The following is a 12784-nucleotide window of genomic DNA, read 5'->3' as shown; positions in this document are numbered from 1 at the left end:
TGGGGGTGAGAATTTCAGCATGTGAATTAGGGGGAGACTCAAACATTGACACCACAAACAGGTAAAGAGCCTGCAGCTGCCAGTGAGGCCACGGCATCTCCCTCCTGACCAATCTCCTCTTCTGCAAATTGCAGCTGCTGGGATAGGACCCAGGAGGGTCCGGAGGATCAGGAGGTCCACCTGGGAGAAGAGCTGATCGGTTAGTAGGAGAGCTGGAAAAGCAACAGACACCTCCTTAGCCCCTTCCCTGGGACCTAGCTCCAGGCTGAGCTGTCAGGCCACAGCAAAGGCATCACTTCAGGACAGCAAAGCCCCTGTCTCCCTCCCTTCCAGCTCCTCAGACTTCACCCTGGTAACACATTTGTTTAAAAAATATATTTTTCCCCCTTGTAAAGAATCTAAGATACATGGGGTCAGCCCAGCAGTTTAGGTGTCACGAAGAAACTGCTCTCGGAGCTAAAGTAAGAAACAGTGCCTGTCTATAGCGCAAATAAAGAGTTGGAACAAGATAAAAGGCAGTGATCCTTCACCCGCCAATCTCCAGGTGGATCTCAGGAATCCTGTGTGATGTGTGACGTCACCTAGGAAAGCCCCGCAGTTGCCATGGAGACGCACCTCCCGGGCCTCGGGAAGCTGCCCCACCTCTCTGCCACCTTCTTCCAGACTGGTCACGGCAGGCTGGCTCCGATCTGGGTCCCAGACAGAGGGGAATTGGTTTGCCTTTTTTCTTTTCTTCTTTACTTTTCTTTGTAAACTGCAGTGACCATGTGTGTGTTTGTGTGTGTTTGTGTGTTTGTGTATGCATAGATATAAAGAAAGAGAGAGAAAAAAAACAGAGTGCCCCACGACGCAAGGTGCCCACCTGGACAAACACACTGTGGGCAGACAATAGACCCTTATGAGGTTCTGGAGTGGCAGCAGCAATGGCCTCCTGCCGTCCTGGCTAGCTGGAGCCTCCTCCTCGCAGGTGGGGTAGGGTTGAAACATAAGAAATACCGAGAAATGTCTCCGCGCAGCCTGATTACAGAGACACCTGTGATCCATAATTTCTGCGCTCCACTGCTGAAAAAAAGAAAAAGGCCCCGAGTGCCTCATCCGCTGTGGTTTCTCTCCCATTTAACTAAGTAAAATTGGAAACTTTTTTAAAAAGAAAGCACAGTCATGTAATTAGTGCAGGCTCTCTTTTCTGGTTTTTTGAAAAGAGGCATTTTCACACACCTTAGTCCATCTTAAACCCTTTCAACATTCTGCTGCTCTTCCTAATTCCAGAGAGACAGAATTTTTATTTCCTTCGATCGCAGGGATACCTACAATGGAGTTTACGTCTCAATTAACAGTTTGACCAAGGGTTTACAAGTGGTTGAATGGAGTAAAAATGAAGAATTCGAAGAAACGCAAAGAGAGAAAGTGGATCATCCATAGACACCTGCTCTATGCAAATAATGGACTCCTTCCCTTTATCTTAAGGGGTCTTACACTACCTGTTTCTACGTCCTTTGCTGGTTCCCGTGACAGAAATACACACGTTTCAGACAAGATTAAAATACAAAATCCCAACCATAGCCTCATCTTTGCACGCACACTCTCTCATTTCCTGTTGGTACCAGCCTTTTCTATTTCGGTCCTGGGTATGGCTCACTAACCTACAGCAGCTTCCTCATTTGCACTTGACGTCTTCCCAAACAGCATTTAAGGGACGGAGCACAGCCCAGAAGGCAGAAGCGAAGGACAACTGCCAACCCCCAAGGGGGAGCAGGGATCTGGGAAGGAAGACACTCATGGTAAAGGTAAAACCAAAGAAATCACACGCCTAGGAAATAACAGATTCTTCTGCATAAAATAGACTTGTGAGAAACTAATTGCTACAGATTTTATCTCGCCCAAAATAAACCGCAGGGAATATCATGAGCATACTGTAACGCATAAAATCCTGACACTTGTGCTAAAATACTCAAAATACACCCTGGAAGGTTGGAGCTTGTCTTCAGTGTTGGGTTCTGTAAATTATTTCAAACAGCTCGCCATATTTGTGGTATCACATTGAACCGGGTGTGAGAGGCAGGGAAGAAACAAAGTAGACACGGCTGTTCCTTGGAGATGTCTATCCCAGAAGGCGGTTTCCGAACAGCCCAGGAGAGAGGAAAGCTCCATTTCAGAGATGCAGACATGTCGGCCAGGACCACGGAGGGAGGTGGCCAAAGGACCCCCTTCTCAGAGGCTTGGAATCTCTGCCCCACGGCCTCTGGGAGAGTGGAGGCTGCTCTCGGGCAATTATCCCAAATGATTGTTTATCACTCCGAGTTCCAGAAGGCCTGGAAAGATTACATTCCAGAGACTCGATCACTGAAAATGCCCGGGTGGAAGCTGTAATTATGGCTTTCTCAGAGCCTACAGCATCTCCCCTGGGATTATTTGCATAAAGTCATTTCCGGTGGCAATTCCCGAACACAACGGTGCCCTCACTGTCATCCTACAGGCCATGAAGAGGGCTGCCTAGGCGAGTGTTTCAGCATAAACTTGTGCTCAGCAACCTCTGTGCGGCTGCCTGTTTATAAAAATAAACATGCGGTGGAGTTTCTCTGTCCGCCGTCAATTCCTGCAGTTAATTATAGGATATCCTGGAGTCGTCAAGCGTTCCCATGGAGCATAGAGGGAGGTGACTTTACAACCAGCAGGCTTCCATCAGAAGGTGACAGCAGTGACAGTGGAGGTGACAGTGGAGCTCAAACTGGACTGGCGCTCCCCTTACTAGAAACCAGAGGGAGAGGAAACCAGAGCCAGGGCGGGGTGAATTTCAAACAGCCCGGGGCTGCAGCCAGAACGGGAACCCCAGCTCCACCTCATCAGGGCCAAATGAAATAACGAGCTGCTATGAGTGGGCAACACACTGTCAGGATAAAGTACATGAAACCACAGAACCTTCAGCAATAGGGTGTGAAGAAAAAAAACAGAAAAATAAGGCCACAGGGGCCAGAAGGAATGCATTGCTCAGTGGCCCCAACAGAGAAAGTGGAACCACGTGAGATATTTCCATAAAACTCAGTCTGCACTCTCAACCCCATCGTGGAAGTCACAGGGACTACACTTGAAGAGGCTCTGTACATCGGACAGGAGCCTGCAGAGAAAAGGGCAGGCAGCTGGGCAAGAACTGGAGGCAGGGGCTTGGTGGGGACAACGTCTGCCTTCTACTCACAGCCGTGTGGGTCGGGAGGAGAGCCCTGTGGTGAGATCCCGATAGGCAGAGGCCGCGCTTCCTGGTGCCTTCCTGAGGAGGTTTCTCTCACTCAGGAAGGTGCCTTCCTTCAGGAGCTTTCTCTCACTTTTCTTCTCTGAACAATGCCGTGCCTGTCGTGCTGCAGCTCCCTGTTCCAAACCACACGCACATGTATACATGCGTATACACACGTATGTGGACACATGCAGACGTACACGTACAGGCAGGCACACACGGGCATACATGCCTATACACACATGTATGTGTACACAGAAATGTACACAGGTACACACATGCACACACATGTTCACACACAGACATGCACATGTGTACACATATGTGAATACACATGCAAGCACGTACACACATGCTCATATAGGTGTGTACATACATGCACACACTGTACATGTGTACATGCATACAGGCATGTGCACACATACATGCACGTGTTAACACACATATAGACATGTACATTCTTGCACACAAACCTACATACACATAAAGACATGTGTACATGCATGTACACATATGCAAACATAGGCACAGTACATGTACCATACAGGCATCCACAGACACATGTGTACACATACCACAGGGCATGTAGACATACACACACAGAACATTCAAATTGACTTTTTTTAGAGAGCGGGTCTTGCTCTGTCACCCAGGCTGGAGCACAGTGACATGATCATGGCTCACTGCTCCTCGATCTTCCCAGTTCAAGCGGTCCTCCACCTCAGCCTCCTGAGTAGCTGGGACCACAGGCAGGCACCACCACACCTGCCTAATTTTTTCAAATATAATAGAGATGAGGTCTTAACCTAGGTCTCATTGTGATGCCTGGGCTGGTCTGGAACTCCTGTGCTCCAGTGATCCTCTTGCCTTGGCCTCCCAAAGTGCTGGGAGTATAGGTGTGAGCCACCATGCCCAGCTGACTTATTCTTCATTTTAACTTTACTTACACTACTAATTATTTGCTTAAACGTCAGTCTGCCTCCTAATTTCCAGTCTTATAGGCAAGGATGATGACCTAACACCCATCGTAAAAGACCCATGAAAACTTTGAGCTGCTAGATTCACCTTGACTTTTATCTTCAGCCACTTTGCCATGGGAGCCTCTTAGATGATCCTAGAGGATCTCAAACAAATGCTTCCCAAGAATGCACTCCAATAAAGTACAGAATGCCACTGTCTCCCAGGCAAGGACTGACACCGATGTGTGTCCAGCCACGCACAGGAAAGTAACAATGCAATCTTACACACTTTCATTTGTCATAGTGCATGATTTCTGTAAAAGGAAATACCTAAAACACTCAGACTTAGCCTCCAAGGGAGCATCACCTAGGAAAGGTTTTCTCCCCTCTCCTGACTGTGGCACAGAACGAAGAATCTCCAATGTGCACGGGGACACTTTAATGAGATTTCCGTGACATCACTCTTTCTTCCCGTGCCTGATGATTCACGGCAGGCTTTTCAGGTTTCTTTGGTGCAATGGTCCAATTGCAAACTTTATGCAAAAACGGTGGCAGGTTACAACAGGTTGCAGAAGCACATGGGCAAGACATGGGCAGATTCCTTTCAGATGGATGTTTTGTGGCGACTAAGAAGCAGCTCCCAAGAGTGAAACGTTCTCCGCACATCTCAGGACCACTGGTGGCACTTCGGCCTCCGTCACAGCAGCATCACCGCCCACGCTACCTGCCCATGCAAACTGCAGGGCAAGTGGCCGCATCTGCTGGCTCTCCTATTCCGTGCATCACTGCCCTCCTCTACACACAGGGAGATGGCAGATCACTTTTCCTCTTTCCCATCTTTGTGAGACGAGAAAGTTTTCCTTGATGTTGTCTCCTGTCAAATTCTAAGGAATGGGCTGATGCATGCCTTCCAAGGAAGACAGATCAAGTATCAAGGCAGCTCACCCCAGACCACCACTGAATTTCCAGCATTTCTACCCTAAACCTACTCTTTTGGGGATCTAACAAGCACTCCAAATGAATTTTCACATTTTTCTCCAATTCCATTGTTACAAATATTTTCATCTATTCATTTTATTTTTTATGCATCGAGCAGTGTTATAAACAAAATTTTGCCCTCCCCCATAAATTCATATGCTGAAGCCCTGACCCCCACAACCTCAGAATGTGACTGAACTTTCAGACAGGACATTTTAAAAGGTGGCTAAGTTAAAATGGTTATTTTAGGATGAACCCTAATCCAATGTGACTGGTGTCCTTAGAAGAAGAGGACATTTGGATACGCAGAGACACACAGAGGAATGACCCCGTGAGGACACAATGAAAGATCACATCTACAAGTCATGAGAGAGGCCTTGGGAGAAACCGACCCTGCCCACACCTTGATTTTGACTTCCAGCCTCCAGAGCTGTGAGAAAATAGATTTCTGGGTTTCAGCTGCCCGGTGTGCAGTATTTGTTATGGCAGTCTGACTAGAATAATACAAGCTCTCAAGGTGTCCCCGGCATTGTTACAGGTGAAGGAGACATGGTGAATGAACACCAGGCAATGCCCTCTTGTCTTATGTTCTAGTGGAAAATCCACAAACAATTTGCTGAAGATCGTAGCTGAACAAGTGAGTGAGTGTATAAATGAATTAATAAATAAACTCTTTTTCCAGAGTTCACAAAAATTTAAACTTGAAGTGAGAGTATTTAGATGGTTTGTTTTCTAATTAAATGTATGCCAAAGAATAAGAAATAATGAAAGTATTTTGTTCCTGTCTTCTACATGTTTCTTTTTCAATCCACAATATTCATGACTGAGATCTTGAAAATGATCAGGACTGCCCATCATCAATGACCTGTAGAAAGGCAATGACCTTGTAGATCTTATCAGAGGCAGTTCTTATCAGAGGCAGATCTTATCAGAATTCCCCATGTCTGCTGGTGATACTGTGGACTAGAACAGAGGTTCTTAACCCTGATTCCACATAGAAAGCACCCAGGGAGCTGTGAAATACTGATGCCTGGGTCCTGCCCCCAGAGAGTCTGAAGTGATGGATCTGGAGTGTGGCCAAGGCATCAGAGATGCTTAAACCTCCCCCACCCCACCCCAGCTAATTCTAAGACTCAGTCAAGACCAAGAGCTTCTGCTTTGGAACATGCCGAGTGAGGTTCCAGCATTCCCAGCCCACTCCACCTTCCCAGTAGGACTCAAACTGCTTGCTTTGCCCATCATCTTGAATCCCTGAGCTTTGCTGAGGGTCAGGCTGCTGGATGTGGATAGCAATCCGATGCAATCCAACAAGCCTTTTCTAAGAGCCTGTGGCGATGGACAGTTCACGCAGGAATATTTATTCATAAGGTATCCCCCCAAACTCAAGGTATTTACAGTTTTTTGGGGGTGGAGGAGGTTCAGGGGCAAATCCAAGGGGTTGAAGCAGACAGGGAGAGAAAACATACCCATAAAGCATGAGACAGTTTGGATTATGTCTTCCAAGGCAGAACTGAAGTCGCAGGGAACCTACTGTGAGTCAGCAGGTTCACCTGAAGCCATCCATTTTTACCACAGTGCTGTGCTCTTACTGTTATTATCCCCACCTCATAGACTAGTAAATGAAGGTCATGTCACTTTCCCAGAGTCACATTGCCAATGAGGGCAGAGCTGCCCTTGATCTTGGGTCTGAGTCGCCTCTAAGCCTCACTCTTTCAATCATAAGACTTGGTCAATTATAGAAAGTTCTGGAAGACTTCAAAGAACATCAAACACAAAGGATACATACAGGCAAGCACACGTGCCTGTCTCTGTGGCCCATTCTTTCTAACGATTCACCCACAAGCCTCAGCGCAGAGCTGAGCCCCAGCAGGCTGGAGGCAGTGGTCATCTCCTGCCTTCTGGGATATGGCTTGATCCTAAGGGCCCTGTTAAAGTGATCAAGAACCTCCCCAACCCGACTCTCCAGGTTCTGCTCAGGGTGACTTTATCTCTTGTTCTACAAGCACCTTTGGGTGCTGCACTCAATCCTGTTTTACTTGTCTCTCAAATCTAGTTCTTCACATGGAGACCTGTGATGGACTCGTTCAAGATCTTGCCCCCATGGCCTGGGGACTGCGCTAATTCCTCAACTCCCCCTCCAGCCCCTCTCAGTCAGACAATAGCCTCATCCACAACACCCACAAATGTGAGTGTGATGTCCCCTCAGCTGGTCTTTTGGTGGTGTTTCATTATACTTTCCATAAAGCCCAAGTACTCAACAGCTCACATCCGTCCCCACAATGACATAAATCTTCACCTTCCCTCCAGGGTCTTAGTTCTATAGGTTCTCATTCCTCTTCACTCTGGGAAACTGGCTCAGCTTTAGCTTTGACTAGATATCATCACTCTTTCTTATCTCTGGACCTTCACACTTTCGGGAGGATACTAGGTCTTTGGGTCCAACACTTTATTGACTCAAGTAATTCCTAAAAGCCCATTTCTCAGGAGAGCCTTCTTGGATGTGTGAAAAAGACACAGTGCCTTCCACAGAGACACACTCATGTGATCCCCAGCTGGCTCTCCTGTGGGGGAACTTGTCACCACAGGCTGCGGACGCTCTGTGATGGATTCCGCATACACACTCTTGTTTCTGTGTTCACTTGTCCACATGAGCTGTACATCAGCATGGCCTTGCCTGAGATTTTAACGCTTAAAGCACGCATTCATCCCCTTGTTCCTCACCAAGATTCACATTCTTGGTGCAAAGCTGGATTATCAGGGGGAGGCCTGGCAGGCCGCAGAACTGCACTCTTACCTTTCAGAGAGAGACACTGATGTAAAGGCTATTTACAGATTTTGGGGGAGAGCTAAGGGTCTCAGCAGGGGTGCTGGGGCTGCTTGAGCCCAGCAATAGTAGGAAGGCTGGAGAGAGCAAGGAAGGAAATGGAGCTGCCCGCACTCAGTGGGACACGGAGCCACAGAGAAGCAGCCAACCAGTGGTGGCCACTAACACCCTGGATGGACACAGGGGCTGCCCGTGCGCTAATGCTCCAAGACCAAAGAGAAAATACCACATCCTCCCTCTTCTCCGTCATCCTGTGTCCGGCCAGCGACTTTCATTGGCCAACCCCACGGGAAGGCAGCCAGCCAGGGAGCTGGTTAGTACAATCCTTTAGGGTCAGCCTCCCAAGACAAGATCAGGACGTCAATCATGGAGAATGGGTGAGAGGCAGGGGACAGAGTAGGAAAAATCCAACACCTGTTGATTCTCAGTATAACCAGCTGGCAGAAGGTGGGCCATGGGGAAAGGAATCATCAGATGTTGAGTTTGCTCAGCGGTAACCTTGACTAAAGAAAAGTTCGTTTTGGAATATCAGCTCGATGGAGACTGGTTGCTGTCGTGTTACTCAAGGATGAACCCCCATCAGTTCCAGCAATGCCTGGCACAGCTTATGGGCTTCATTAGTGAATTAATTAATTAAACATTTAACATGTCTTTGAGTAAAAAAAAAAAAAGTGTTGGGTGTTTTGTGAGGGCTTCTGATAGAACTGATAGAACAGTAGTTTGTCCATGTTTTCCCACTTCCATGGGGGCGGAAGTCACCCTGGATGAGTGGGATTTATAAAGGCCATGCCTCCAAATGAATGAGAAACATGAAGCTACAAGGCCGCCTCTGAGACTGGGAGTGAAACGCTCTTCTCCGGGTCTGTATCTTCTCTCACTTCTACATCCTCTTTCCCAGAAGTATAAATTATGATGCTCATTGAACCCTCCTGGCCTCCTCCAAATTTAGAATTTTAGAATCATTTGATTTTAAGAAATGTTTTTCAAGGTGAGCAAATTCACATCATCAATACATGTTGGCTTTAACCTTCAGATCCGGTCACAGCGTTTCTGATTAAACCCTCTACCTCCCTCCTACGCCAAGCCTTTGAAATATTATTTTACAAAATAGTTGCTGTTGGACATAAATAGAATTTCTCTCCTGCTCTATTCTGTGTGGCTTACTCATATATCTTCTGCGTCCATTACCACCACTTCCTCATTCTACCTGATGAAATCTATGCTACGGGAAGACAGGCATTTTTGACTCCTTTGTTTAATAATGTATCTCAAAGAACTAGAACAGCAGCTGACTCGGATAAGTGAGCAATAAAAATGTGTTACCCAAGTGAAAGGTTTCAGTGTTTGCACCATTGAGACATTGCCCTAGATGCAGTGGGTGTTACTGTGAGAAATCATAGCCTCAACCTTTGAAATACTTGTAGTCTAGCATAGCAGGGAAGAGCAGGGACTTTATTCTGAATTATCCTCTAGCTCCTACAAGAAAAAAGAGGTGAGGAGAAACATCAGAAGAGGAGAGAAAATAAATTACAAAGAGTTACTTTATTTTCCTGTAGGTACTGGGCATTTGCACTCTCTTCCTATGAAATATATATGTAGAATTGTTATTTTGTAATATTTTCACGTTCATTTATAAAAGTAAAGATTTCCATTATATTTATATAATCACTGTTACATATATTGTGCGGATGTTTTTTCTGATTCATCGTGGATCACATACTTTGTTTTCCATATCAATTGCTGCAAATGTTTATTAATGAACTCGTAAATAATCATATCTGTCAACATGGTTTTAGAATGAGAGAAAATATAAACAGAGAAATGTGCCCCTGGGTGGGGGGAAAAAGAAAAGGAGAAAGAAAAGAAGGCTGTGTAGGTGTATGTGCGATGCTTCCAAAACCCCATGAACTAAGCTGCTCACCAGCCGCCCTGCAGTGCCTGTCCTGGGGCCCTGCGGTCACCAGAGGGTCCGTGTGGGGTAAACCCTACTGTGAACCTGGGCTCACTCTCTCTGCGGCTCCTGTCAGCCCTATTCTACCCATGTCTCTGCTTCTGCTATTGCTGCTTTGCATGCCTGAATCCTCTTCTCTCCCATCTCCTGTTTGCCTGGCAAACTCCCACTCATTCCTCAATGCCCACTCACCCATCCTTTTTTCTGTGAGAGCTTCCCAGCTCACTGATCTTTTAAGACCTTTCTACTACTATGACTGATAAGAACAATAGCTTACGCTTTCCGAGGACTTGCTATGTGCCAGTAAGTGGAATGAATGAATGTCTTTATGCATTTCTCTAAACTAAGTCCTCGGAGTACAGAAACCACAGCACAGAGAAGTGAAGTGCCCAATTCAGCCCAAGTACACTTTGTCATTTCTCCCATGTATCTTTTTACCCATTAACTTTTGAGGGAAAGAACCGCATTGCTCATTTCCTTGCATCTTCAGATCCCTGTACAAGCTGAACGCTTACCGGATGTGTAATAAATATTCCTTGAAGAGCTGGGTAATTACTCTCTTGAACTCCTGGGTATCTCATCCCAACTACTCCCCCATCTGCAAGGTACCTGTTAAATTATTTTATGCCAAGGTGAAAATAGTAAAGGTTTTGGCATTTGAAAAGAGGGTTGAATACAAAATGTAATGCTTAGCCTGAGATAAGTGGTAGAATTTTAGGTCAGCGTCACCCTGGAGGCCACTTTCTGGAATCCTTCAATTTACACAGCTGAGTGGATTCCTTAAAGGTGTTGCGGTTTGGAGGCTTGAGAGTGGAGCGGGGCCCTCCTGCTGGCGGGAGCTGCTTCCTTCTGCCTTGGCGCCCATAGCATCCGAGGCTGTGTTCATCAAAGCAGACAACACACAGCTTCCAGTACAGCTGCTGCAGGAATGGAAAGCTAAACGATTCCAAGCGTGGAAGGGGAATGAATGCTGAGAAATATGGCAACCATGTGGGAGAGTCTTTTGGTCCTCACCGCAGACACCACGGGTGATACACAAAGGAATCTGACTTGTAATAGAGCAGGAAAGACAACAGCAGCAGCAACAACAACAAAAACAGCAATAATAAAAGTCAACACATACAATAGTCACTTTTGCAAGGTGTCACTCTCAGTTCTTAACAGGTGTCAATTCACCGAGCCTTCCAACAGCGTTGTGTGGTAGATACTCATTCTCATTTTATGGAGGAAGAAATCGAGAAAAAGAAAGACTATGTAACTTTCTGAATGTCATACAGCTAGTAGCAAAAGATAAAAAGTGTAAAAAGGACCCTCCCACCATCATACCCCAAACACACGAATAAAATACTAGAAATAAAAGGAATAACTTAAGCACATAAGATTGAAGTTTACACATAATATAGAAATGGAATACAGAATGATGTGTTTTTAGATATTGGCATTTATCAGAGTTAGTGGCTTTGGAAGTGTAAATAGAATAGGGGCAATAACCTCATCTTGAGTTAAAATTTTAATATCTTATTCACGGTGGATGTTTTTGCATTAGTTTTGACTCTAAAATTGCATTAAAGTATTATTTGTCTTGATTACTGACTTGTTTGGCAACCCTTTAAGTGATGTTTAAGGCAAATGTGCCCAGGATGGACACAGCGGATGGACGTGAAAGCCTCCAGAGCCCAGAGTAAGAGGAACAGCATTCCCGTGTGGGCGGCAGGTTCACAGAAGACAGAACAGATGCCTGAAGGGGAAAGGGCAGAACCCTCCAGAAAGGGCTGGAGTCACAGGAAAAGACTGCTTGGATTCCTGCCTCAACTGCTTACAATTCCAATTTTTTTTTTCTCTACAGCTGGGGGTGGAGGAAATAAAAATGCTAAATGAAGCTGAAAAATTCTCTTGGATCAGAAATTAAACATAAAACAATTAGTCCAAGAGGAAGAATTTAAAATAGTAGTTTTGTAAAATTGAGTTTTAGTGTTAAGAATATTCTAATTGGCCACCGGCACTAAATAAAAATTATTTTTTTCTTACAAGTTGGTTCTCAGATTAGATGAGAAGAACTTTCAGTTTTACAAACTGAAGTTTGTGGAAGAGGCGTCTCTCTGTATTTCAGGTGTGGTGTGCACACTCACACTCATGTACACACCTCAAACAGTACCTTCAGAATACTTACCTAAATGGCTACTACCCAAGTGTTGAAAACTAAATAGCTCAGGAACCCAAACTTTGCTTCTCCTAAAATTTTGACTTAAAATTATAATTGCTTTGTTGTCAATGCTCATTGTATTTAATAATAGAGGTAACTCATGCTTCCTAAACAGAATTTGTAAAAAGCAGAAAAGGTGGGTGATGTTTTCTGGTTTTTATTTGGTCTATTCAGTGGTTGGTTAATAAAGACTGTTGTTATAGCAGCAGTTCGTTTTCTTACTTGATAAAGAAAGGACTAAATGAATATTTCTAAGTTGCCAGAGAGTGCTAAAAACACTTCAGTCTAAATTAAAATAGTTATACTATACAGTCTATATAGGTTAAAAATACTGGGACTTCTATTTCTCACGTATACAGTAAAATTTTATTTATATCAGACAGTCTCCAGTTATCGCTAAATCTTCCTGATTCTACAAAACAAGAGTCAACCTACTCCAGGGTGGTACAAAATATTTACCTTCAGAAGGTAACACACAGCAAGGCAGGGAACCCATGTGCCGGGGACAGGGGACAGCCCTCAGTGAAGTGTGTGCTGGGGACAGGGGACAGGGCTCAGTGAAGAAAGAGGGTTGCTGGGAAGAAGCTGGGGAGGGGCGGACTGTGGGGGACCCTCACCCCCAGGGCCCACCTGCAGGTCT

Source organism: Symphalangus syndactylus, chromosome 10, assembly GCF_028878055.3.
Source record: "Symphalangus syndactylus isolate Jambi chromosome 10, NHGRI_mSymSyn1-v2.1_pri, whole genome shotgun sequence".
NCBI lineage: Eukaryota > Metazoa > Chordata > Mammalia > Primates > Hylobatidae > Symphalangus > Symphalangus syndactylus.
This window is presented reverse-complemented; position numbering follows the sequence as displayed.